This window comes from Lactuca serriola, chromosome 4 (genome assembly GCF_051521515.1).
Source record: "Lactuca serriola cultivar US96UC23 chromosome 4, Lser_US96UC23_V15, whole genome shotgun sequence".
NCBI lineage: Eukaryota > Viridiplantae > Streptophyta > Magnoliopsida > Asterales > Asteraceae > Lactuca > Lactuca serriola.
The window spans coordinates 17196092-17222717 of record NC_136411.1 but is presented as its reverse complement, the minus strand read 5'-3'; the positions used below and the strand labels follow the sequence as shown (position 1 = coordinate 17222717).

Sequence of the window (26626 nt, the reverse complement as noted above, 5' to 3'; positions counted from 1 at the left end):
GGATCCCAAATTCCAAGTACTCTATCATGCACAATCCACTTTCTAACAAATCTCTCATAAGCCCCTCGCTGCTACCTACTCACTCTCAAGCATCTCATAGCAGCTCACCTCTCCCTAGACTAAGGCATCACAAATCAGGCCACCCTAGTCCTAATAGGAGTACCTAGCTTACTCTAGCATGAGAATACATCATATCAATATCAATATCACATAACATGAGGGTATTTTGGGAAATCACCGTTCGGGCGCGGACTGATCGTACACACAACTCTGCTCTGTGTTCATCCAAAAAAAATCTTTTATTCTTTTTGAAATACTTCTCAAATCCTCAGTTTGAGTTCAAATACGCCCGAAGGTGTACTCGAATCCCTCAAACCAAGGCTCTGATACCAACTTGTAACACCGTATTTTTCAAAATAATTTTTCGCATAATTTAAAAACATATTCATTTAATTTTTCATAAAAAATCAGTGTTTGAAACTCCAATCAATGTCATACAACGAATCCCAAGATCACATATCATAAAATCCCATGTGTGTGTACTGATCAAGTCGGCGCCTTCCCATGGTCATCACTAGTACCTGAAACAATAAACACCAACACTGTAAGCACAAAGCTTAGTGAGTTCCCCAAAATACCACACATAACACATATTAGCCACTCGAGGCTATAACTCTGTGGGTCCGTAGACCCTACTCTGTGAACCCTCTGGTTCTAACTCTGGGAACCTTCCGGTTCCAACTCTTTAAGCATGCACAACATAAATCACATAGAAATAATGCAGTACAACACATAACATACATATAACATACAAATACTCTGTCACATAACTCTGATTACCTACTCAAGGTAAAGTATAGTGAGAAGACTCACCTCGTGTATCTCGATAATTCGCGAATCCCGGAAATCACTCGCGCTCGATCCTCCGAGCTATAATCCTCCTATAACATCATATACCTCTAATTAACACTTTCACAACTAAGGTTGACTACCCCTATCAAGTCAACACTGGTCAACTCTGGTCAACGGTCAACTTTGACCGGACTCGGCGAGTGCACTAGAGCGACTCGGCGAGTCTATACGTGTTCATTGACTCCTTAGGATCCTCTCTTGACACGTCGAGTACATCCCTGACTCGACGAGTTCCACCTGGCACGAATCGCGGGGCCACCACGACTCAACTCGCCGAGTCTCAAGAACAACTCGGCGAGTTCCAGCTTGACTCAGTCCGACTGTCAACCCTCTATGACTCTCCCTGACTCACTGAGTCAACCCATAACTTGGTAAGACCACTCGCTGAGTGGTTAAAGGCCATCTTCATGCTATTTGTCGAGTCTGTTCTTCGGACTCGGCGAGTCTAAGCCATGCATGAACTCAAACTCACTCCTGAGGTCAGATCCGCTCCAGTAACTCATAGATCTAGTCCTTCCAAGCACATTTATCACATAAAGATACAATCTTGGCTACCATGCAACGCTTACAAGGCTTCTTTTGGTGAAATGACATCTAAAATGGTAACCTAAGTCCCCAACTCAAAAGGATAGGCATAAAGCAGGGCATTTGGGACTCTCTGGACCTACTAAGATCCAGATCTAGGTACCAATTCCCAAAGGGACCTCTCACACTCCAATTACAAGGCATACAAGGCATGAAGAAACCCTAGATTTGACCATATACATAAAAACATGAGAATAAGCTCTGAATAATACCTCAAATAGCTTCCTCTGCCAAAATGGAAGTAGATCCGAGCTCCCCAACCCTCCTAGTTTGGCCTTCCTCTTCCCTTCTTGCTAACACACACAAAGATGATGAATAATGGCCTCTTTTCTCACTCACAAGGACTCACAGGTGCTCTGGTGCTCTCAAGGTCGAAGGTAGCCACAATGAAGGGTTATAAGGCCCTTTAAATAGGGCTCAGGGCCGGGAAATTAAGGTTTCATTAAACAGCGTGGACTCGCCGAGTCCGGACGCGAACCCGCGTCCAAATCCGCGATCATACTCGGCGAGTCTAGGCTCCAACTCGCCGAGTCTCCTCACAAATTACCAAAAATAAGTAAATGAATAATACCTGGGAATCCGGGCTGTTACAAGAGGGAGATAGAGAAAGGTTTTCAGTCCTAGCTTGCTTTCTTGAGGAGATTCTTGGAGTTATGGGTGTTCTAAGAGCTTATATACGAAAATGGAGTATAAGAAGAAGAATTTTAGTGTAAACTTGGAACAAAACAAATGAGTTTAACCAAGGACTTACCAAGTTATGAAGCTTGAAGAAGACTTTCTTGAAAAACACACACACAAACCCACAAATTTTTGAAGAAGAGAAAATCCTTGAGTGTTGAGAGAAAATATGTTGAAGATGAAGTTGTGAATGAGGGTAGAGTGAGGTATCGGCCGAATTAGAGAGAGAAGGGAGGGAAGATCAAGCATTGATACATGTTGGACAAAAACTATCCTCCTAGATGCATGTTAGTCAATTACATGGATAGATGTTATGCAATATTGAGGTGTCAAAAAATTTTATCCAATTTTTTTCTTTTTTTAAATGGCTAATCGATCCAAGAGGGATCCTCGGCCCAAAAGAGTAGTCCCAAGAAGAGTAATTCTGATTTTTGGTTTGGCCCGTTTCGGCCAAAATAGGACCAAGTGTGGGTTTTCGGCCTCATGAGTTTAAGTTAAGAACTTTTGGCCCAATAGGGGGCCCATAGTGATTTTTGGCCTTATAAAGCCCATTAGAGGGTTTTCGGCCCAAAGTACTACCTAATAGAGGTGTTTGGCCCATTATGGTCTAAAAATAAATTTCACGACCCAATAAGGCCCAATAAGGGTTTTACGGCCCAATGTAAGTTCATTAAGAGCCTTCCGACCAATAGGAAAGTCCAATAGTGAATTGCGGCCCATTGATGCTAAAAATAAGGTTTTCGGCCCAATAGGGCCCAAATGATGACTTTTGGTCTAAAATAGAGTCTAATTGAGGTTATCGACGCAATGGGGCCCAATAAGAGAGTCTTGGCACAAATAAGGGTTTTGGGCCGAAAAGACTTGGGCTAAGGTCCAAAGTTGAGTAGTCTTAGTTTATCGGATTTGGTTTTGGGCTTATACATGGTGGTTTCGACTCGAATCACAATTGTTGGATATATAAACTTAAATAGTATCGAAGTTTGATTTATACTGTACATAATGTTACAAGGTTGCACAAAGAAATTATCTTGTACAAGACAAAAATCTTAGCCCTAACTTGCTGGTTGTGACAATTTATACAAGTGGCTAGAAGGGGCTTGGATAAGGCAAGTTTTCTTGGATAAGCCTTATCCCTTTCCTTTCCCCCCAAGTTTCCTTAGAGCCCAAGAAGAGCTCTAGAAACTCTAAAACCAATCTAGTATTTGTCCACCCATCTTGGGAGGTTCTAGAATTGATAAATGCTCAATCTTTTGAACATTTTCACCTTTAATCCTTCCACTTTTAATTATTCCAATTAATTTCTGATTAATTTATAATTAGACAATATAATTTTGAATTAATATATTTTTCTCAAAACATATTAATAAATTATTTATTTTGATTTCAAATTAATTTATTAATCATATAATAAATTAATAAATCAGTCTCTCTCTCTCTCTCTCTCTCTCTCTCTCTCTCTCCAAAAAGCATTCCAATCTATTACTAGGTTTGAGGGAAACCCAAAAGGACTTTGCTAATAATTTAAGTTTATAATAATTTAGTTAATGGATTAGACACCTAATCCAACAGTGTCCCACTTGGATAGTTCTATAACTAAATTACAACTTTCAAATTAAACAACAAAATGTGCTTTCCGAAGCAACCGTCGAACTCTGATCTAACCAGACATTGGTCCTTAGATAAGTGATAAAATATTTGCCCGTTCTACTATATATCACAAAGACATGAGACATGGATTAGAATCAATCTCATTGTCCAAATTTTGTTGATTTCTAATTTGTGATGACGACATAAGACTTCAAATTGAACACACCAATTGAGTCTTTGTTGGGCCCAACACTATAAGTCAACACCAAATCACTGAGGGACCCAAATATATTGCTTTTCCCGTTAGGGCAAAAGTAATGAATAAACGTTGAATTATATGCTTATATCCTTTACTCACCAAATCATACATGGTATTGTTGTTGGATAAGGTGTCTAAGTCCATAACTATATTTGAGATGTACTTGAACCGGCCCGGCATGGTCCATTTGGGTTGCACTTCACCCGAACAATTTGTATGGATAATCTTTTGAGAATAGTATAAGCTATGATTTATTAATATACTATAAGTGTTGGGTTTTGAGGAATCTAACACTTCCTAAGTGTGCATGCAACCCTAATAAACCTTGGATCTATGTTTGTCTAAATACATGCAAAATAATAATTTTCCAAGGTTTATAACCTATCTAACATGGCATGGGGAACATTTCAACATAAAAGAGTTAGAAGAGATTACATACCTTTTAGATGAGTTTGGTTCTTAAGGAGTTTGAGGGCCAAGCACCAATAGTGTGAATGCCTCAAATGGAATCACAAAACACCACAAACTCTTGGAAAACTTTGAGAGAGTATACACACTTGTATTTTCGGCCACACACAAGCACACACACACACACTAGTTCACTAGTTGCCATTTCATGCTCCATAAGCATGCTTATATAGTGTGCATGGTTAGGGTGAAACCCTAATAACCCATGACCTTTCCTTTCCAAGGATCCATGGGTTAAAAGCTCCATGGATCATCCATGGACTTCCATATAAGCCTAGCCCATTAACAAATGAGTGTTAGCCCACACCATATAAAACCAATAGCCCATAATCTAATTAGTCTTCCTTTTAATCTCTAAATTAATTCATAATTAATTTAAGACTAATACTAATTAAATAACATAACTTCATATTAATATATTATAACTTATAATATATTAATAAACATATGTGTATAACTCTCATAAAATTATCCATAAATAGTTCGGGTGAGATGTAACCCAAATGGACCATGCCGGGTCGGGTCAAGCATATACCAAATAAGTTATGGACTTAGACACCTTATCCAACAATAAGTTCTAATATATTAATAAGAAATCATGTTATTTAATTAGTATTGATCTAGAATTAATTTAGTGATCAAAAGTATTACTAATTAAGTATGGATCACACTTGTATTTATATAGTGTGGACTAATGCTTATTTAGAATGGGCTAGGCTTGCATGCTAAGGTCATGGATACTCCATGGAGCTTTAACCCATGGATCTCTTGGAAATGAAAAAGTCATGGGTATGAGGGTTTACATGGATGTAACCCTAATTCTCCACACTATATAAAGGAGTCCTTGGCACTTGAAATCAACTAGTTTTTTGGTGTGAGAACTAAGAGGGCTGATTTCAAGAAGAGTTCTACTATTCTCACAAGTTTCCAAGGTTTGTGGTGATTTGTGACTTCCATTTGAGGCATACACATTATTGGTGTTAGGCTCTCAAACTCCAAGCAATAAACCACTAATAAAAGGTATGTAACTCTACTAGCTTATTATGTTTTAAAGTTCCCCATGCCATGCTAGTTAGGTTAAGAACCTTGGAAAAACAAATTTGCATGTATCATAGTAAAACATAGATCCAAGGTTTCTAGGGTTGCATGTACACCATAGAAGTGTTAGAATGCTCAAAACCCTACATTGGTATCAGAGCCTAGGCTTGTTTTATTTGATACTTGATGCAAATTGTTGAAAAAACTCAAGTTTTCTGCATTCTGCAGCATGAACTCACCGAGTCCATGGGGGGACTCGACGAGTCCATGACTAAATTTAGCCTACTCGTCGAATAGGTTCGTGCACTCGACGAGTAGAAGCCCCAAAATGCAGATTTTCGAGTTTTGCTGCTGGAAATGGACTACAAATATTACCCTAAACTGTTTTGGTGTTATTAAACTTGTTTTAGATGGTGTAACGGTTATGCTAATCCATTTTCAATAGCTATTATCAAAATTTCAAGTCTTATATGATTATTTTATGATTCTTGAAATTGTTGATATGCATGTTCATGAACTTATGAGTTTAGAAGATCATAGGAATTATTTGTAACTTGCTTGTTAGTTTGATTCTTGATCATTATGTGTTTTAATGGAATCCATAATTTGTCCTCAAGTTATGGATTACCAAAAGTCACTCTTTTAAATTCCATTAAAGAGACACATAGGTTACTTAAAATGAAAAGTCTCTCATTTTAATAAACCATTTAACCCATAAGTTATAAAAGATGAACTTTTTTGAAAGTTACAAAACTTGCCCTCAAGTTTTGGAACATGTAAAGTCACTTTAAAAACTTTAGTTCCAACCCCTAGAATTTTAAAAGTTAAAATTCAACCCTTATACTTTATAATATGATAAGTTTAATAATAATTACATATGTATAAGAAAAAATCATTTTACCGTTAGTAGGCCTCATTCACGAAGCCGGTCTATAAGGGGGGTATAAGGTTACTGCCTATAAAATGGCAACTTAATGGGTGTCCACTCTCACCTACCGCTTCCTTGATCGGTGGAGGGTCGTTAGCCGAACGGGTAAGACAAGGACTTTAAATCTTCATTAAAAGTATGATGAATATAAAGTAACTAAATGTTTTTATAAATTCCCAATCTTAGTTACTTTAGGAAAATGTGAATAAGGTGCTAACCCATGAAATTACACTTTGCACTTTGATTAAGTCGTTAGTGGAGCATGTGTGGTTAACCGGCACACTAACATGGACTTAACAAGGTAGGAAAAGGGTAACTTAATGTTTATCATAGTATCGATGGAGCGCGTGTGGTTAACCGGCACATTGGTTGAGGGGTAAATATTAAGGGTACCTTGTAATTTGCATGGTTACTTCACACCTTGTTTTGTGATCCTCGGCATCCCAATCACAAAACCTGAAAGGCACACTCGAGATTGAAACATGTCGTTGAAAAGTTCAATGAATCTCAAAAGAATCTAGGAGTTTCTAAAAAACCAATTAAAACCTAATAATTTGTATTTCGTATTTCGTGATGGAAATTGGTGAATCGTCATTCACCTAGCTTTCAAATATGTTATAGCTTAGATTACAACATCCCTCTTCTAAGTTATAATATATTGTGATTGGATCTTATCCTTAATATTACATTTAGGTGTTTTATTAAGGACTATCCTTATATCTAAACTAAACTTGTTTTCTTCTTTTCAGATGTCAACCAACAATGCTGCATCAGGCTCAATCCCTACCGGCACACTCGAGATTGAAACATTCCATTGAAAAGTTCAATGAATCTCAAACAATCTAGGAGTTTCAAAACCAATTAAAACCTACTAATTTATTTCATTTTTCATGGTGGAAATTGGTGAATCGTCATTCACCACCTTCAAATATTTTATAGCTTGGATTACGACATCCCTCTTCTAAGTTATAAAATATTGTGTTGGGTTCTAGCCTTAAATATTGTGTGGCTGAGAGCCGCAATCGAACCTTGTTGGATATGGTTCGTTCCATGATGAGTCGAGCTTCACTACCAATCTCATTCTGGGGGAATGCCTTATAGACTGCCACCCATATTCTTAATCTAGTCCCTAGAAAGAAGGTTGCCAAAACACCTCATGAGATGTGGACCGAAAAAGTTCCCAATTTGGACGACATCAAGATTTGGGGTTGCGAGGCTTTCGTGAGGCGCGAGTCACATGATAAGCTCGAACCTCGAAGTGAGAGGTGTATTTTCATCGGTTACCCACAGAGATCCTTTGGTTACCTCTTCTACAGACCTAGTGATAATGTGGTCTTTTCCTTACCGAATACGCATCTTCGGTTACCCACAGAGATCCTTTCCTTACCGAATACGCATCTTCGTATGATCCCATCCGCACAGCTTCGGAAGAGGTATGGCTCATCCCAAAAGTAATATTTTAATTCAGCAAAGAATTTCTTCTTTTGTTGACTGCGAAAATCTTTCGGGATGTATTTTGTAGCTAAATAATTAGCTATGTCTGCGAACCATGGCTCTTCTCCCTCTGTCACCATATGTACTCGTCCGGGAAGTCGTCTCCAATTTTATCTTCTTGCAATTGCGGGTTCTCAAGCCTTGACAAGTGGTCAGCTGCTACATTCTCCATTCCCTTCTTGTCTCGTATCTCTATGTCAAATTCTTGAAGAAGTAGCACCCATCGTATCATTCTTGGCTTGGCATCCTGTTTGGAAAACAAATACTTGATAACCGAGTGGTCAGTAAAAATAGTAGTTTTAGATAAAACCAAATAAGGGCGGAATTTGTCAAAGGCATACACCACATCTAATAATTCTTTTTCAGTGGTGGTGTAATTTTCTTGGGCTGGGTTTAGAGTCTTGCTAGCATAATATATGGGTTGAAAGTGCTTATCAACCCTTTGACCAAGGACAGCTCCTAATGCATAGTCACTAGCATCACACATGATCTCAAAAGGTAAGTTCCAATTTGGTGCAATAATGATCGGGGCATTAGTTAATTCTTCCTTTAAAAATTCAAATGCCTCTAAACACTCTTTAGTAAAATTAAATGGTGCATCTTTTAGTAGTAATTACGTTAGAGGTCTAGTTATTTTGGAAAAATCTTTTATGAAACGCCGGTAAAAACCCGCGTGTCCTAGAAAACTCCTAATGCCCTTCACATTAGTTGGTGGGGGTAATTTGGCAATGGTGTCAATCTTTTCCCTATCCACTTCAATTCCCATTTTGGAAATCTTGTGGCCCAACACTATACCCTCCTTGACCATAAAATGACATTTCTCCCAATTGAGGACCAAGTCGGTTTTTTCACACCTAGCAAGCATTAAGTCAAGATTAGTGAGACAATCATGGAAAGAAGACCCAAAAACGGAAAAGTCGTCCATAAAAACTTCCATTAATTTTTCCACCATATCGTGGAATATAGCTGTCATACACCTTTGAAACGTCACGGGTACATTGCATAACCCAAAAGGCATGCGTCTATAAGCAAAAGTCCCACTTGGGCAAGTGAATGTGGTCTTTTCTTGGTCCATTGGGTCTATGGGTATTTGAAAATGACCTGAAAATCCATCTAGAAAGTAATAATAGCTATGGCCCGATAGTCTTTCTAACATTTGATCAATAAAAGGTAAGGGAAAATGGTCTTTTCGAGTGGCATCGTTTAGCTTTCGATAATCGATGCACACTCTCCAACCGGTTACCATTCGTGTCGGAATTAGTTCGTTCTTTTCGTTGGTTATGACCGTCATCCCTCCTTTCTTGGGCACCACTTGGACCGGACTCACCCATGGACTGTCGGAAATGGAATAGATAATTCCCGCATCTAAGAGTTTGACCACTTCCTTCTTGACTACTTCTTGCATGTTTGGGTTTAACCTTCTTTGGTGCTGTACAACCGGTTTTGCTCCTTCTTCCAAATTGATCTTGTGGGAGCAATAAGATGGGCTTATTCCCTTGATGTCGGTGATGCTCCATGCTATGGCCCGCTTCCGCTTCTTCAACACTTGCACTAGCTCTTCCTTTTTCGAATTGGACAGGTCAGCAGCTATGATTACAGGTTTTTGGTTGCTTTCCTCAAGGAAAGCATATTCCAAATGTTCTGGTAGAGTTTTGAGCTCCGTTTTTTGGTTTTGACTGATGGACTCACCGAGTGTAGGTAGGGTACTCGGCGAGTTTGTGGCTGTGTTCACGATTTCTGCCTTTTCTTCAGAGGAACTCGGCGAGTAGCTCGGTCCTACTCGGCGAGTAGAACTATTAGTTTGTTTTACCAATTCTTCATAATCTGCTTCTTCCAGCAGTCTTTCAATTTCCATCAAGTCTTTTTCTGGATCAAATTCTTCATCATCAGTTGTGAACTTGCTGGAATTATCAGTTATGCCTTCCTCCAATAATTCGTCAAGCATATCGATTGAGAATGCCGTGTCGTCACTGTTCCTTGAATACTTCATAGCTTGGTCTACCCCAAATGTGACTGAATCTTCTCCTACCCGCAAGGTGAGCTTTGAGTCCCTCATGTCTACTATAGCACTTGCCGTGTTGAGGAAGGGCCTTCCAAGGATGATTGGCACTTGTGGATCCGCCTCCATGTCTAGAACTATAAAATCAACGGAAAAGACGAATTTGTCCACCTTGACTAATATGTCTTCGTATATGCCTCTTGGGAAGGTAACTGTCTTGTTTGCCAAGTGTATTGCCATGCGAATTGGCCTTGGTTCCGGGAGATCTAGCTTCTTAAAGAATGAATATGGCATTAGATTCACACTTGCTCCTGAATCGGCTAAGGCATGAATGGTGGCCAAGTTGCCAAATTGGCAAGGTAAAGTCAAACTCCCCGGATCACCTTTCTTCTTTGGTAGCTTATTTAGCATGACAGCTGAGTAGTTTTCATTGAGCACTACCTTCTTCACTTCTTCCATCTTCCTTCTATTAGTGAGAAGTTCCTTAAGGAACTTTGCATACTTGGGCATTTGCATGACGGCTTCTATGAAGGGTATGTTTATTTGAAGAGTCTTGATATGATCTAGAAACTTCTGATACTCCTCTTCCTGCTTCTCCTTCTTAGCTCGGGCTGGGTATGGCATGGGAGGCTGGTAAAGTTTTTCAGGAATCTGTTCGGTGGGATTTTGTGATGTACTTGCCGATTCCATACGTGGTACTCGACGAGTAGAGCTGTCAGTTTGTATGTCTTGGTTCTCTGCTTGCTTTTCTGCCTCCTCCTTCTGTGATTTCTTGAATGACTCAGTCTGAATAGGTGCCAGGGGAGTGATTATCTTCCCACTTCTTGTTGTGACTATGTTTATGTGCGCGCCTCGTGGGTTATTTTCAGTTTTGCTAGGAAGTTCGCCCGGTGACCTTTGGTTGATTTGTTGAGCAAGTTGCCCAAGCTGTGTTTCTATATTATGGATAGATGCTTGCTGGTTCCTAAGCATGGTCCTTGTTTCTTGAATTGCAGCATCATGGTCACTATGTCTTTTTTCTGAAGTAGCTACAAATTTGGTGAGCATTTCTTCCAAGCTTGACTTCCTTTCTTGCACCGGCTCCTCCTTTTGGTAGAACCCTCTCCCTTTTTGCCTAAACCTTTCCTCCTTGGCTTTCTTGTACTCTTCATAAGGGAGCCAATCTTTCTTTTGTTTGCGCCAGTCTTCATCATATCGGTCTCCACTTGAGTAACACACTTGCACCTTCTTGTTGCCATTCTCATCTAAATCACAGTCTCTAGTGAGGTGAGGCCCATTGCAGTTTTCACAACCCACCCGAATAGCATGGATTGTTTGATCCATCTTATCCATCCTCCTATCCATGGTTTTTAGCATAGCCATGACCGCGGATAAGTCTTCAGTAGCTGCATAAGCGGCTCCCCTAGTGACATCATGTCTAGGGTTGTGGTATTCTCTAGAGTGTTTAGAGAATTCTTCAATCAATTCTTTGATCACCGGGGGAGGCTTCTTTGTGAGCGGGCCTTGTGAGTCTAGTAACTGCCTGGTTGTGACATTAAATCCATCATAGAAGATGGATACTTCTTGCTAGCTGTTTAGGTCATGGTGTGGGCAGTTTCTTAGTAAGCTCTTGTACCTCTCCCATGCTTCGTATAGCGACTCTCCAGCTTGTTGTTCAAAGTTAGCAATGGCCTTCTTCAACTTGGCTATCTTGGAAGGTGGGAAAAAGTGATCAATGAATTCTTCTTTCATCTTGGCCCAAGTGGTGACTGATCCGGGGGGAAGTGACTTGAGCCAGTCTTTTGCAGCACCTTTGAATGTCACCGGAAGCATACGAAGTAGCTGAGTCTTGCGGGGCACATTTGGAACATTGAAGTAATCAGCTACATCATTGACTTCGTCCAAATGCTTGTAGGAATCTTCATGGTCTTTTCCATAAAAAGGTATTTCTTTAAGTAAAGCTAGGATATGACCCTTTAGCTCGAAGGTAGCAGTCGCGGGAATTGCGGGTTGCACAAGTCCCGGGCCAGTGTCATCTCGCATCCTCTTCTTCCATTCTCCCATGGGGATTTCATCAATGTTAGCCATTGTGATAGCTAACTCTTCCTTGGACTCGGTTTCGTGCTTGTATGTCGGGTCCTCTTCTTCCTCGGTCTTGTACTCAATATCTTCTTGAATTGGGTCCTCGATTGTCAAAGAGGCACTGGATGCTCCTGATTTGCTGCTCTTCTTTTTCCCAAAAACAGTCTTCAAATTGGACAAAGGTGACTTCTTTAGTGTACTCGAGCTCTCCACGTCCTTTCCTTTGTTCCTTTTTAATGCGGATTCGGGATCTTCAAACGGGGGTACCAGCGGGGTGCTTGATCCTCTGGTCATGAAAGTCCTGAAATAAACAGAATAAAAGCGTAAAAAGAACAAAAAAATGTAATAAAAAATCGAAAATTAACTGCTGAAGACGCTTGTACTCGCCGAGTAGGTGCGATTGCACTCGGCGAGTACCAGTGTGTTTTTGAAAAAATTATAAACTTAATATTAAAACTAAAACATATACTAAAACCTAATTACTAACTACTAAATTGCAATAGAGTATCTTTATGCAAGTAAACTCACACAAAGGATCGAAAAAATTAGGAATTAGATTAATTATTTAGAACCGTTTCCCCGGCAACGGCGCCAAAAACTTGATGTGTGTAAAATGCACTTGTTTTATCCCTACTTTTATTAATAAATTTAGCACACAAAGGCAGTGAACCTGTCTTTTAGTGGTATAGTTTAGTAAGTAAGGTATCGAACTCAGGGAACGGAAAATTAAACTAATAACTAATTTTAACTAAAACAATTAATGAAAGTAAAAGGTTTTCTTCTAGTTTTACAAGACTATAAACTTAAGCACACCATAAAACACTTAATTAACTAAATAACTAAAGCAAACAACTAATTCACCAAATTTGATAAAGATGTTTCTATTTAGGTTCAACCAATTCACTCCTATGGTTATTTGTATTTATGATAGATTAATTGTTATTGGCTACCAATTATAGTGGTTAGGTTCATGTTCATTACTCCTAACCCTTAGACAATTAACTAATTTAAGCGGTGATCAAGTGTTTAAACTAATTAATTCCCTAGATTAATGATTTGGATTAAATAAGATTTGTAGTGGTTAATCAATTTAGTGATTCAATTAACCTCTTGTTTGATGGTTTCTCAAACAAGCTCACACATTAATCTAATTATTGTCCTATTAATCTTAGTTTCATAATCATTATTCCTAAGCATATAAATTAGTGTTCACATAGACATATGAGGTTAACAACTAAGAGATGTTCATGCAGCTTAATTGTCTTCCAATTAACAGAAAATAATCGTGATTAATGCATAAGGGTCTTTAACAAACTTAATTTAATAGATCACCAATAAAAAATTAATCAAAAACTAAGAATTAAACCATAGGAGTTCCTTGGTATTCCCCAAATAGAAACAAAAGCGAAATTTGCTCATAGTTGCAGTAAAATCACAGACAAAACAAGTTTAACTAGATTAGACATACTCAAATCCTAAAGCTAAGTGGAATGATTAACCTAGTTGCTTTAATTCTTCAAAAGGTTGAAGATTAGAATTCCTCAGCGTCTTCCAGGGTTCTCAATCGCAGAAGGATCTTCAAAAATCGCCAGAAAAGTCGTCCCATTGGATAAAGGCTTGGTTTTTATAGATATCTCAAAACAGGGTGTACTCGACGAGTAGCAGACCCAACTCGCCGAGTAGACTCGTTGTTATCCGTCTTAAATCAGGAGTCGTGGCTATCTTCTGGAATATTCAGCTGGACTCGCCGAGTAGACTCGTGTACTCGCCGAGTAGTTGAACTTTTGTCCCTCAATCTTCACTCTTTGGCCTTCAATTGCTTTCCCTTGTTCCCTTTCACTCCCAAGCATGTCTTTTGGACTGAAAACAAAATTTAAACAATATTAAGTACCTTTTGTCCATATTATTCACATAATTAGTAAAAAAGGAATAAAAATGTATGCTAAATAACTAACTAATTATGGACATATCAGCTCTCAAACTCCAAGTAATCAACCACTACTAAAAGGTATGTAACTCTACTAGCTTATCATGTTTTAAAGTTCCCCCTTGCCATGCTAGTTAGGTTAAGAACCTTGGAAAAACAAATTTACATGTATCATAGTAAAACATAGATCCAAGGTTTCTAGGGTTGCATGTACACCATAGGAGTCTTAGAATGCTCAAAACCCTACAATTGTGTTTTATAACATCCTTGCCATGATATTTCGAAAGTTATCCTTAAGATCTAGAGAAGAGATGGGGGTATTTTTGCATCATTTGGTCTTCGCGTTCCCATGTGAATTCAGGTCCACGTTTGGCACTCCATCAAACCTTCACAATTGGAATGCGGCTTTGTTTTGTACGTTTCACTTCTCTATCCATGATTTCAACCGATTCCTCAATGAACAGGAGATTTTCATTCACTTCAATCTCGTCAAGTGGAACAATGAGGGTTTCATCCGATATGAATTTCTTCAGGTTTGACACATGAAAGACAGGGTGTACGTTGCTAAGCTCCGATGGTAGCTACAACTTGTAGGCCACCGGACTGATCCTGACAAGGATCTCGAATGGTATGATGTATCGTGGATTTAACTTTCCCCGCTTTCTGAACCGTATCATCCCTTTACAGGGAGAGACTTTTAGCAGCACGCGATCTCCTACTTGAAACTCCGGAGGCTTTCGCCTTTTTTCAACGTAGCTCTTCTGTCGGTCTCGAGATGCTTGGAGTCGTGCCCTGATCTGGACGATTGTCTTAGTTGTTTCCTGGATGATCTCGGGTCCTGTGAGAGTGATGTTTGGTACGTGTCCCTTTGCCAGTTGGGTGTCTCCTACCTCAGCCGAACAGAGAGGTGGTCTACATTTCCAACCGTATAAGGCCTCGAATGGAGTGACCTTAATGCTTGTGTGGTAGCTGTTGTACTTGAATTCAATTAGTGGCAAATGGGTATCCCATGCCTTGCCGAAATCTATCACACAGGCTCGGAGCATATCTTCTAGTGTTTGAATGGTTCGCTCACTTTGCCTGTCAGTCTGGGGGTGGTAGGCAATGTTCATATCCAGCTGAGTTACTAATGCTTTCTGGAGCAACTGCCAAAATCGAGAGGTGAATCTACTATCTCGGTCAGAGATAATAGATATTGATACTCAATGTAGTCTCACTAACTCTTTAATGTAGATCCGTGTTAGTCTCTACATTTTATACGTTTCCTTTATTGGTAGGAAATGGTCGGATTTAGTCAATCGATTGACAATCACCCAAATGGCATCCAGTCCGCCTGCCGACTTAGGCAATTTGGTTATAAAATCCATTGTTATTCGCTCCCATTTCCACTTGGGTATCACTGACTGTTGTAATAATCCAGAGGGCTTCTGATAATCTACCTTAACCTTAGCGCAAGCCAGACACTTGCTCACGAAGGTAGCGATCTCTGCTTTCATATTCGGCCACCAATAATGTTGTTTAATATCCAGGCACATTTTATCAGAGTCGGGATGGACGGAGTACCTCATTTTGTGCGCTTCATTCATTACCATGTCTCTGAGCCCACCGAAATTCGGTGTGTAGATCCATTCCATAAAGTAGTATGCCTCGTCCTCTCTAATGGTTAGGTTCTTATCCATTCCATGCAAACTTCGTTTGTGACGTTTTCTGGTTTCAAGGCTTCTAGCTGAGCCTCCTTGATTTGCGAAAAAAAGTGGGAATGAATGGTCATCGTTAGTGTTCTTACCCGGCAGCCCGAGTATTTTTTTCGGCTTAGGGCATCGGCCACCACGTTAGCCTTCCCCGGATGGTACCGGATCTCGCATTCGTAGTCGTTCAGCAGCTCGACCCATCGCCGCTGCCTCATGTTTAGTTCTTTCTAGTTTAGGATATGCTGGAGGATTTTGTGGTCTGTGAAAATGGTGCACTTCATCCTGTAGAGGTAGTGCCTCCAAATTTTTAGAGCGAAGACCACAACTCCCAACTCGAGATCATGAGTGGTATAGTTTACTTCATGGGTATTCAATTGTTTGGATGCGTAAGCTATCACTTTCTTGCGCTGCATAAGCACGCAGCCTAACCCTTGATTCGAAGTGTCACAATACACCACGAAATCTTCCGTTCCCTCTGAAAGAGACAACACCGGGGCACTACAGAGGGCTTGTTTCATGGTCATAACTTCTTCGTTATAACTCGGATTTCGGCGTTCTTTATATGTACGAATCCCTTGTAACATATACTACAACCTGGTTAAGATTAATCCTTCTAAATAACCTTCCATCAAAAACTTATTTTTGATGCTCATCATCTCTAAATTGACTAGCCCGGATCGGCGGGCGTTAAAATTATCTCCCCCTTAGGATTATTACATTCCGGAATCATCAACGAAATAGGGTTGTATAATGACTCCGTATATTATCTCTTTATCCTAGGTAATAATCGTAACTTCTATATTCCTTCGAATGAGTATCTAATTCTTGGACTTCTCGACTGCAGGCGGTGCTCGATCTTGCAGTTGCTCCCTATCTCACGTTAGACTCCAAATTATGGCCTTCAAGTCACAATCTCGATCCTCATTGGATATGAACTTAAGATAAGTTTTTTTATTACTACAATAGAACGATGTGTCATATTCTAATGACCTATCATCGTATGTTGCAACGCTTAGACTCAAGTCTCTTAGAGTCTTCCAAAATAGACTATACTTTCGTTCATGTATTAATCTCATCTTAAAAGGTATCATTTCTAGCTACATGCAACTTTTCGTGATACCTCTACTGATTGCTTTTTATTTCAATCTTCCGTCTTAAGTCAGATGCTACATCGAACTTGATTCTCTGAACCACATAACATACTCAGCGTAGTCGGACTCAATTTGATATGATCATTAGGGTCAGAATAATAATCATCTTCTTATTCATTATCGAAATGATGGTAACGACATACTTGAATACAACGAAATCAATTACTAGCTCCTTGGTAACCTTGTGACTTTCCCTGATCCAAGCGTGAGTCCTGTGCTTCCGGTAGTATAGGCCTCTACTACCTTTCACTCCTACTCATACTCGTCCCAAGTATTGTCTCACAGTTCTCCAAGTCAATATCACATAAACAATTTTAACACATAAAAATGTGTCCAGACAATCATATAATTTTCCCTAGACTCTACTAGGACTTCTTCCATGCGTATCTTCAATCATCAATTAACTCTACTAGGACTTCTTCCATGCGTATCTTCGATCATCAATTCTACTTCAACTCGGTTGGTGATGGAAATGTCACATGATGGGATAACTTCATGGATTATTCAAAAAAAAAAATCTTTCTTTCTGCTAATCGAAAGTTTACTTCTCCCATACTAGACGTATTATTTCTTAGACGCGTTCTAAAGGCAATATATTACTCTTAAAATATCTTCTGATAGGTATCTTTCAATATCGTAACCCTTTTCATTTCCTCTATTTACTTAATTCTCTATGAGTCTTCACCATGACGTTATTTTCACGGAAGCATGCATTCATTGCATCGAGACGAGAATATGGATAAAAAAGATTTAGACATGTAATCCTCCTTATTACTTCGAAAAGTTACATGTTAGTTCTAATATCATAATTAAACGGTTAGAAATTTGAACACATAAAATTTCCAGATCCGCTCGGCAACAGGCCATAGATCCGATCAAACGATAGCATCTTAAAACATCACAATTCATTTACACATAAAAGCATGTTAGGCATTTTCCCTAAATTTGCTAGTGCTTGTGTCTATTTAGGTGTATTACCTAAAATTTATTAGACACACTCCTCACCATCATTTCCTAGCCTTCTAAGTTTAAGTCTAGAAATAAATTCTTATTCCTAGTTCGCATAAAATAATGCTCTGATACCAACTGTGACATCCCCATTTTCACGGCCAGAAAAGACCGATTTGTTTATGCTTTATTTTGAAAATCAAAGTATCTTTTAAAGAAATATGTTGCGGAATTTGTTTCCAGTAAAACATGATAAATACGTTATCAAAGCATTTACGAAGAAATGTATTTTTATTCATTTTAAAACATTTGGGATGTCATTGTCAATACATAAACATAAGCATAAACAGAACTTACATTCATTATCACTAGTGATTTATATCTCCTTAATCGCTCAGTGTAATGTAACTTCATATAGACACCTGTGATACAAATAAGCTGGAGTGGGTCGGGTTGGAAAACCTGGTGAGTACATAGGGTTTTCAACCCACAATAATATAATTATTATGTTTAAACATCTAACAATCAACCCACTTACCCATCCCCATTATCTTCTTTACTCTTATGGATCTACCCTAAGAATTAGTTATTCCTCGTTCATTTATTCCTAAGGATCATCCTAAGGAATCGACATGAAATCCATCGTTGCCAGGGTTTACTCAACAGACACTAAGTTACATAGTCGCCAAGGTTTAGGCACTAAGTCTCATAGTCGCCAGGGTTTAGGCACTAAGTCTCATAGTCGCCAGGGTTTAGGCACTAAGTCTCATAGTCGCCAGGGTTTTTCAGGGTACATCTGGTGAACACGCAGTTCAAAACATCTGGTAAACACGTAGTTCAAAAATCTGGTGAACACTTAGTTCAAAACATATGGTGAACACTTAGTTCAATAATACATAGTGAATACGTAATTCCAAAACACCTACAAGTTACGAGCCTACTAACGTTTATCTAACATGTACTAAGTCCATAACTACCATCGTTTCTTTAACAGGTACTAAGTCCATAGCTACCAGTGTTTATTTAATAGACACTAAGTCCATAGCTGCCGATGTTATTTATTAGGCACTAAGTGTATAGTTGCCAATGTTCACTCATATCATCTTTCATGTCTCATCATTCATCTACCCATGTTTTACCCAACATATTCGTAAATATAAAATACATGTATAGTTTAAATTATTTAAAACATGTATAAAATCGTTCATCCATTATAGATAACAAGTATACAGATAGTATCCACACATAGCACGTAATTTATATAAAATACTTCATATCTATGTGTAAGATGAAAGTAACTATGCACTCACCTGATAAGGTGGTGACTCGGTACTCGGAAAGTGATTCGTTTACTTTAGAATAATTTCCTTCGACGAAACCTAGTATTATTACCACTCGATTTTAGTTTAATATTTACCGTGACTAATTATTAGTCTTATTATTATTATTATTATTATTATTATTATTATTATTATTATTATTATTATTATTATTATATAAACGTTTAAACAATACTTTCCAACCACTATCTACAGACAGGGGCCAGACATAAAACACCGGAGGGCAGGACCATTTTGGCATATAGCACTTCTGAAATCCAACAACCCTATGCGGCCCTTTAAACCAGATTCTCCGTATCGCGAGTAGTTAAAAAGATATTATAACGACACTTATATAAGTCATCATAATAGCTCAAATATTTATTATAAGTTCATAATAACAATACTAATTTTAAATATAAACTATATTTAAAATAGGGTAAGCATAACTTACTTACAAGGGGGTTTTAGCTAGGAATCGGGCTCTACAGGGGCAGAACTTCATCGCTGAATCTTTCTAAGAAAGATTCGTGTAGTGCTTCAGTGCTCACCTTACTATACTAAAACTACAGAAAGATAAGTCGAATCACGAGGGACCGAAATGCTCAGGGGATAAGAAGAGAAAGACTCTTGAATCAAGAGAATGGTGCAAGAAATATGAGAGCCCAAGCCTCTTATTTATAGTAATTGAATTTAGAAAAACTACCCTCCATAATTACTTAATGACCTTATAGTTATATAAACGACTAAACACCCCTTCATAATACTATTTTAAATAGATTTAACGATATTTGTACTAAACTTGTAACATCCCAAGTTCGAAAGCAAGAAGTTGGAGGGTGCTAAGTGTAAATTAAGGAAGTTACTCGACGAGTAGGTATGCTACTCGTCGAGTCGGAGTGGGATTGATCGCGGGATTAAGTGGCCAACTCGCCGAGTCAGCAGTTTGGACTCGACGAGTTGGTGCTGAAGAGAAAAAACACTAATCCCGAGGGTTGCACCCTATTTAAAGGACTTTATGTCCTTCCCCCAGCCTCCTAATCCCCCTGAGAGTTCCAGAAACCCTAATTTTCGTGTAAGGCTTCATTGTTGCGGAGATTGGATCTTGGAAGAGGAATTTGGTGGAAAGAGCTCGAGGAATTAGGGGCTAGCATCAAGGGGCTTGTGTAGATCCGGGATCTACTTCAGTTGGAGCTTATATTGGAGGTAATAACCTGTTGCTTGGGCTCTTTTGCATCTAGATCTATTATCATGTGAGATTTGGGGCATTTTTGGTATGATTAAGAGCTATTTCGAGTTAGAGGCTTAGATATGAGGTTGTTACTTCAGATCTAGGCTTGTGATGGTCCATAATGTCATAAAGTTTCCGTTATTGAGTTGTTGGTGAAGACCCTTTGTCTAAAACCCAATCCCTAGTGTGTTTTGAGCCTATTTCTCCTTGGTTTCACGTAAAGTTTGCACCTTTATGTGAGGGTTAGATTGTAGAAGGTGGATCTATGGATTGGAGCCCATGCATGGCTCGAAAAGCCTCTGAATGGATTGAGAACTGGAGAGGCTCGGTGAGTCACATGGGTGTACTCGACGAGTTGTATGAACATGTGCATGGACTCGACGAGTTGGAAGAACAACTCGGCGAGTCTGTTCAAGATTGCCTTGGACTCGGCAAGTCGGGTCGAAGAACCACAACCTCTTTTGGTTAAAGCCTTGGATTAAGTGAGTTGGTCGGCGACTCAGTGAGTTGGTCAGGATGGGACTCAGAGATCATTGGACTCGGCGAGTCTTGGGGCGACTCGGCGAGTTAAGTTGTGCTATGAGAGTTTGCTGTGAATGGAAACTCGGCGAGTAGAATCAACCAGGAAGGTTGATTTTAACTGACGACTTTGACTTTGACCAAGAGTTGACCAGTTTGACTTCCAAGGGTATTTTGGTAATTTTGGGTATTTGTGGAATTGGTTCTTTGGTAGTGTTCTGTGGTGAAGATCGTGTCGGTGGTCAGAGCAGCTTGGTCTTATCTTTTCAGTCGGCAATTGCAGGTGAGTTATCCTCACTATATCGACAAGGTCTACGGCACCAAGGCCGACCCTTTATCGGATGGAAATCCGGGTATTGTTTGTCATGTTATTACTTTGCTAGATCTGCATCCTGGTATTTAGGATGGTGTTATGTTAGTGGTCTGGTTAAGGTCGGTACCCGGTATATATGGTAATATTATGCTAGTGACTAGTTAGGCCGGAATCCTGGTTAGGATGTTGATATGCTATGTGATCTTTTAGACTGTTTGTCTGGTTAAGGATTTGTTATGTGATTAACTGTTTTATGTGCACATGGTTGTTTGATGAGGGTTGGGTTGAGGCGGGTCCTGCTTTGTGTTGTAGGCCAACATACCCAGGGCGGACCGGATATTCCGAAGGCCCAGCGAGCGGTCCGGATAGGCTGAAGGCCCCAAGAGGGCGGACCAGACGTGCCGAGGCTCGGAGAGTGGACCAGGCCGACTGAAGGCCTGGTGTGGGCGGACCAGTCATACTGTAGACTCGGAGAGTGGACCAGGTGGATTGAAGGCCCAGTGTGTCACACCCCCAAACCTGAACGGCGGAAACGTTCGGGGGCGGATGACTTCATGTGGTAACGTAACAAATGAATACATAGTAAAGAAAGCAATACAACCAACATATATATAATTGAAAGTTTACATTTGTCAAAAGTTACATGTTCAAAACTCAATTACAATATGATGTCAAAATACGAGATTAAACTGGCGCCGCAGCATCCCTTCATCAAAAGCGAAATGAATACCTGAAATTACTGATTTCCTGGGACATACAAGTAATTTTGAAAGAGTAGATCAGCATTTAAGCTGGTGAATTTCATAAGTATTTAAGTGACAATGTTTGAATGAAATGAAATGTTTTATCTTGATTTGTTTGTGTTTAGAAAATCCTATATTTTCTACTAGTATAAAAGTAGCCTTCACTCAAGACCAATGTTTGTTTCCAAAATGTATGTAAATGTAAAATAACCAATGAGTTTGAAAACCTTGTAAATCAATGCATTTTTAATACCCCTTGTGAGTTTTATAACCATACTATTGACTCGGAATGCCTATACACAACGTTCTTCAGACGTTGGAATGTTATGACGTTTGTCACCCCAAACGGTGGACTGCAACTAACAGTCAGGGCGCGGGTTGTCAAGCCTGTATAGATCTATACACAAACACCATGCTCCCCCTCCAAGGGATTCTGGTATATAATACAGGACTTGAAATGTGTACTCGAACGTACATGAAGTTAGTGTCTCACAAAACCGTGGTATAAAAACAGATCTACTTGTTAAAATGTTACGTTTGTTCTTGTATACGAAAGTAAACTTCTTGAAATTTATGTTTCTAGTACATAAGAGTTAGAAATCTATTCGTAAAACTATACCTATTATAGTTTTCCAAAAAGTGTGTCTTGTTTTGTTTAGAAATACCAAAAAAAAAAAAGAATCACTTGTTTATGAAAGCATAGCTTTTTGGTGTAGAGTCTAAGATAGACAAGAATAATCTAAGAAAAGATTAGTTTATACGTGCATTACAACAAATTTATATTTCAAAAGATATATGCTATTGTAACATATGTTATATATATATATATATATATATATATATATATATATAAGTTCCTTTAAAGGTTTATAAATCGCATGTGGTTTGAATATATAACAGTATATAAAAGAGTTTCTTTATGTAACACACGATAATACTCGTGTGTTTTACTTGTAATCCCCCCCTTGAAAGCATATAAAAGCATTTAGAATATTTAAAAAGGTTGATTGAGGGGTATGAAACTCACTTGAAAGTTTGAAGATAGCGAGATGGAAAACCGGGCAGAGTTTCGTCTCGGGAAACGGATTTTCCTCGGGATTCTCGGGAATCTCGGGAGTAAAATCGACCTTCGGGACTTGAGCCAAAAAGACCAGAGCTTCGGGTTTGAACGGACACGGAAAACGAGGCAAGGTTGTGAGAGAGAGGAGAGAAATGAGCCCTTTTCTTGGAAGCCCTCGCATCCTATTTATAGTAAGGCTGGTCTGCCTCGGTACGCGGGGCGTACGCTCGTACGCAGCGCGTACGCGTACGTCATGCATGACCGAAGCCTCGACTGCCTCGGCTTCGGATGGGACGGGTTGCTGGGTACGCGGGTCGGATGGGACGGCGGGTCGGATGGGACGGCGGGTCGGAGCTTCGGACGGGTCGGATTCCTCGGATAGTGCGACGTGGACGATCAGAGGCCAATCCTCTCGGTTACGCAGGGCGTACAGGGGTACGCAGCGCGTACCTCGGATGAGGACGCTGACTCCCCTTCGGATAATATCCGAATTTTGATTAAAATAAATAATTAATTTATTTAATAAACTTCAAAAATTCATATCTTCTTCATACGAACTCCGTTTTCGATGGTCTTTATATCCTCGCGTAGGTGAGACTACGCTCTACAACTTTCGTTTAGACTCCATCGGCAAATTCCGAAATTATTTTTTTTTTATTATTTATAAAAAAACCCATCGCGTTTAAGGAATTTCTTTGAAAATTCATAACTTCTTTATCTGATGTCGGTTTTTGCCAGACTTTTTACCGCTGGAATACTAATGTCGAGACCTTCGATTCTCGTTTAGGTCATTCCGGCCAAAAGTCGCTCGATTTCCGATTCGAGTTTTTAGCTGTCTGTTGCTAAGCCGAACTTGGAAAAATCATAACTTCGCTATATGAAGTCGGATTTGGGCGTTCTTTTTACGTACGATCATGGTTCAAAGACATTTAATCATAGAAGGAAATTAAATAGAACTTATTTGTACATTTTATTATGAAAGTAAATTTTATTACTCAGAAGTGGTTACAATACTTGACCCATTTTGGTCGTTACAAAGAGTTGAAATATCGGGTTGTCACATCATCCCCCCGTTAGAGAGAATTTCGTCCCGAAATTTAAAGTAGTAAAGATACTAGTGAACATAAAAGAGACGAGGGTACTTTTGTTTCATCTGATGTTCGCGTTCCCATGTGAATTCGGGTCCCCGCTTGGCGTTCCAGCGAACCTTCACGATGGGTATGCGACTCTGTTTTGTTTGTTTGACCTCTCGGTCCATGATTTCTACTGGTTCTTCCACAAAGTTGAGGCTCTCGTTGATCTCGATCTCGTCGAGTGGAATAACAAGAGTCTCGTCGGACAGACACTTTTTCAAGTTGGAGACGTGGAAGGTTGGATGGATGTTACTAAGTTCGCGCGGTAGGTTAAGCTTGTAAGCCACAGGGTCGATTCTGGCAAGAATCTCGAAAGGCCCAATGTATCTTGGATTTAGTTTCCCACGCTTTCCAAATCGTATTAAACCCTTCCACGGTGAGACCTTTAATAAGACGTGGTCTCCTACCTGGAATTCCAAAGGTTTCCTCCTTTGGTCAGCGTAGCTTTTCTGTCGGTCTCTTGAGGCTTTCAATCGTTCACGAATCTGAACGATCTTCTCTGTCGTTTCACGTATGATCTCCGGACCGGTGAGAGTGCTTTCAGGAACTCTTCCTCTAGCTAACTGGGTATCGCCAACTTCAGTCCAGCACAGAGGGGATCTGCACTTTCGACCATAGAGGGCTTCAAACGGGGCAGCCTTTATACTTGTATGATAACTATTGTTGTATGAAAATTCGACAAGGGGTAAATGAATATCCCATGCCTTTCCAAAGTCAATCACACAAGCTCTCAGCATATCTTCTAAAGTTTGTATTGTTCTCTCACTTTGTCCGTCTGTCTGTGGGTGGTAGGCTGTACTCATGTCTAGCCTAGTTCCCAGGGAACTTTGTAGTGATTTCCAGAATCTTGAAGTGAATCTACTATCTCGATCGGAGATAATGGATATCGGAACACCATGCAGTCGCACTACTTCCCTTAAGTAAGTTCTTGTAAGCTTCTCCATTTTGTCAGTCTCCTTGATGGGTAGGAAATGCGCGGATTTGGTCAATCTGTCGACAATGACCCATATGGTATCGAGTCCATTTGTCGTCTTGGGTAACTTGGTTATGAAGTCCATAGTAATCCGCTCCCATTTCCATTCTGGTATCTCTGGTTGTTGTAGTAATCCTGACGGTTTCTGATACTCGACCTTAACCTTAGCGCAAGTAAGACATTTACTCATGAAGGTAGCAATTTCTGCTTTCATGTTAGGCCACCAGTACAATTTCTTAAGATCCAGATACATTTTATCTGAACCCGGGTGAACGGAATATCTTGATTTGTGAGCCTCAGTCATGACTACGTTTCTGAAACCACCATGTTTTGGGGTCCAGATTCGGTCCATGAGATAGTAGGCTCCGCCACCCTTGACTTCTAGATTCTTCTCCATTCCTCGCAGGGATTCACCTGCCACATTTTCAGGTTGCAAAGCTTCCATTTGTGCTTCCTTAATTTGTGTGGATAAGTGGGAATGGATAGTCATGGTCAGAGATTTGACCCTCCGACCAGTGTATTCCTTTCGACTGATGGCGTCGGTTGCTACGTTGGCCTTGCCAGGATGATAACGAATTTCACATTCGTAGTCATTCAGTAACTCGAGCCATCGTCGTTGTCGCATGTTGAGTTCCTTTTGATCAAAAATGTGTTGAAGGCTCTTGTGATCGGTGAAAATAGTACACTTTGTTCCGTATAAGTAGTGCCTCCAGATCTTCAGAGCAAATACCACTGCTCCTAACTCAAGATCGTGTGTCGTATAGTTCACTTCGTGTGTCTCAAGTTGTCGGGAGGCATAAGCTGTAACCTTCCCTCTCTGCATAAGAACACAACCAAGTCCTTGATTTGAAGCATCGCAATACACTACGAAGTCTTCTATCCCTTCGGGGAGGGATAGTATCGTTACGGTGCACAAGGCCTGCTTTAGTGCCTGGAATGCCTTCTCTTGTTTCGCTTCCCAGTCAAAGGCCACACCTTTCTGGGTTAATGTAGTAAGAGGTTTCGCAATGCTCGAAAAGTTCTTTATGAATCTGCGATAGTAGCCAGCTAGACCTAGAAATTGACGAATTTCTGTAGGTGTCTTTGGTGCCGACCAGTTCTCGATGGCCTTAATTTTGGAGGGGTCCACGTGTATACCTTTCTCGCTAACAACGTGACCTAAAAATTCGACTCTTCGAATCCAAAATTCGCATTTAGAGAACTTCGCATAGAGTTTCTCCGTTCGCAGTGTTTCTAGGACTTTTCGTAGGTGCTGACTATGCTCTTCCTCACTTCGAGATTAGATAAGTATATCATCGATAAAGACGATGACGAACTGATCCAAGTAAGGGCGGCATACCCTATTCATTAGGTCCATAAATACTGCTGGTGCATTGGTTAATCCGAACGACATCACCACGAATTCGTAGTGTCCATAACGAGTTCGGAAAGCTGTCTTTGGAATGTCCCCCTCTAGAACTCGTAATTGGTGATATCCGGATCGTAGATCTATTTTGGAGAAGTAGTTCGCCCCTTGAAGTTGATCGAATAGGTCGTCGATACGGGGTAGAGGATAGCGGTTCTTGACAGTAAGTTTGTTCAGTTCTCTGTAGTCGATGCACATACGGAA

At 39.8% G+C, this 26626-nt stretch overlaps 1 non-coding gene across 1 annotated transcript; it reads left to right on the top strand.

The window, feature by feature from the left end:
- Positions 1–11524: 11524 nt before the first annotated feature.
- Positions 11525–11631, top strand: LOC145103518 (small nucleolar RNA R71). Its single transcript, XR_013706605.1, has one exon. It is a non-coding gene; the product is annotated as a small nucleolar RNA R71 (small nucleolar RNA).
- The last annotated feature ends 14995 nt before the right edge of the window (positions 11632–26626 follow it).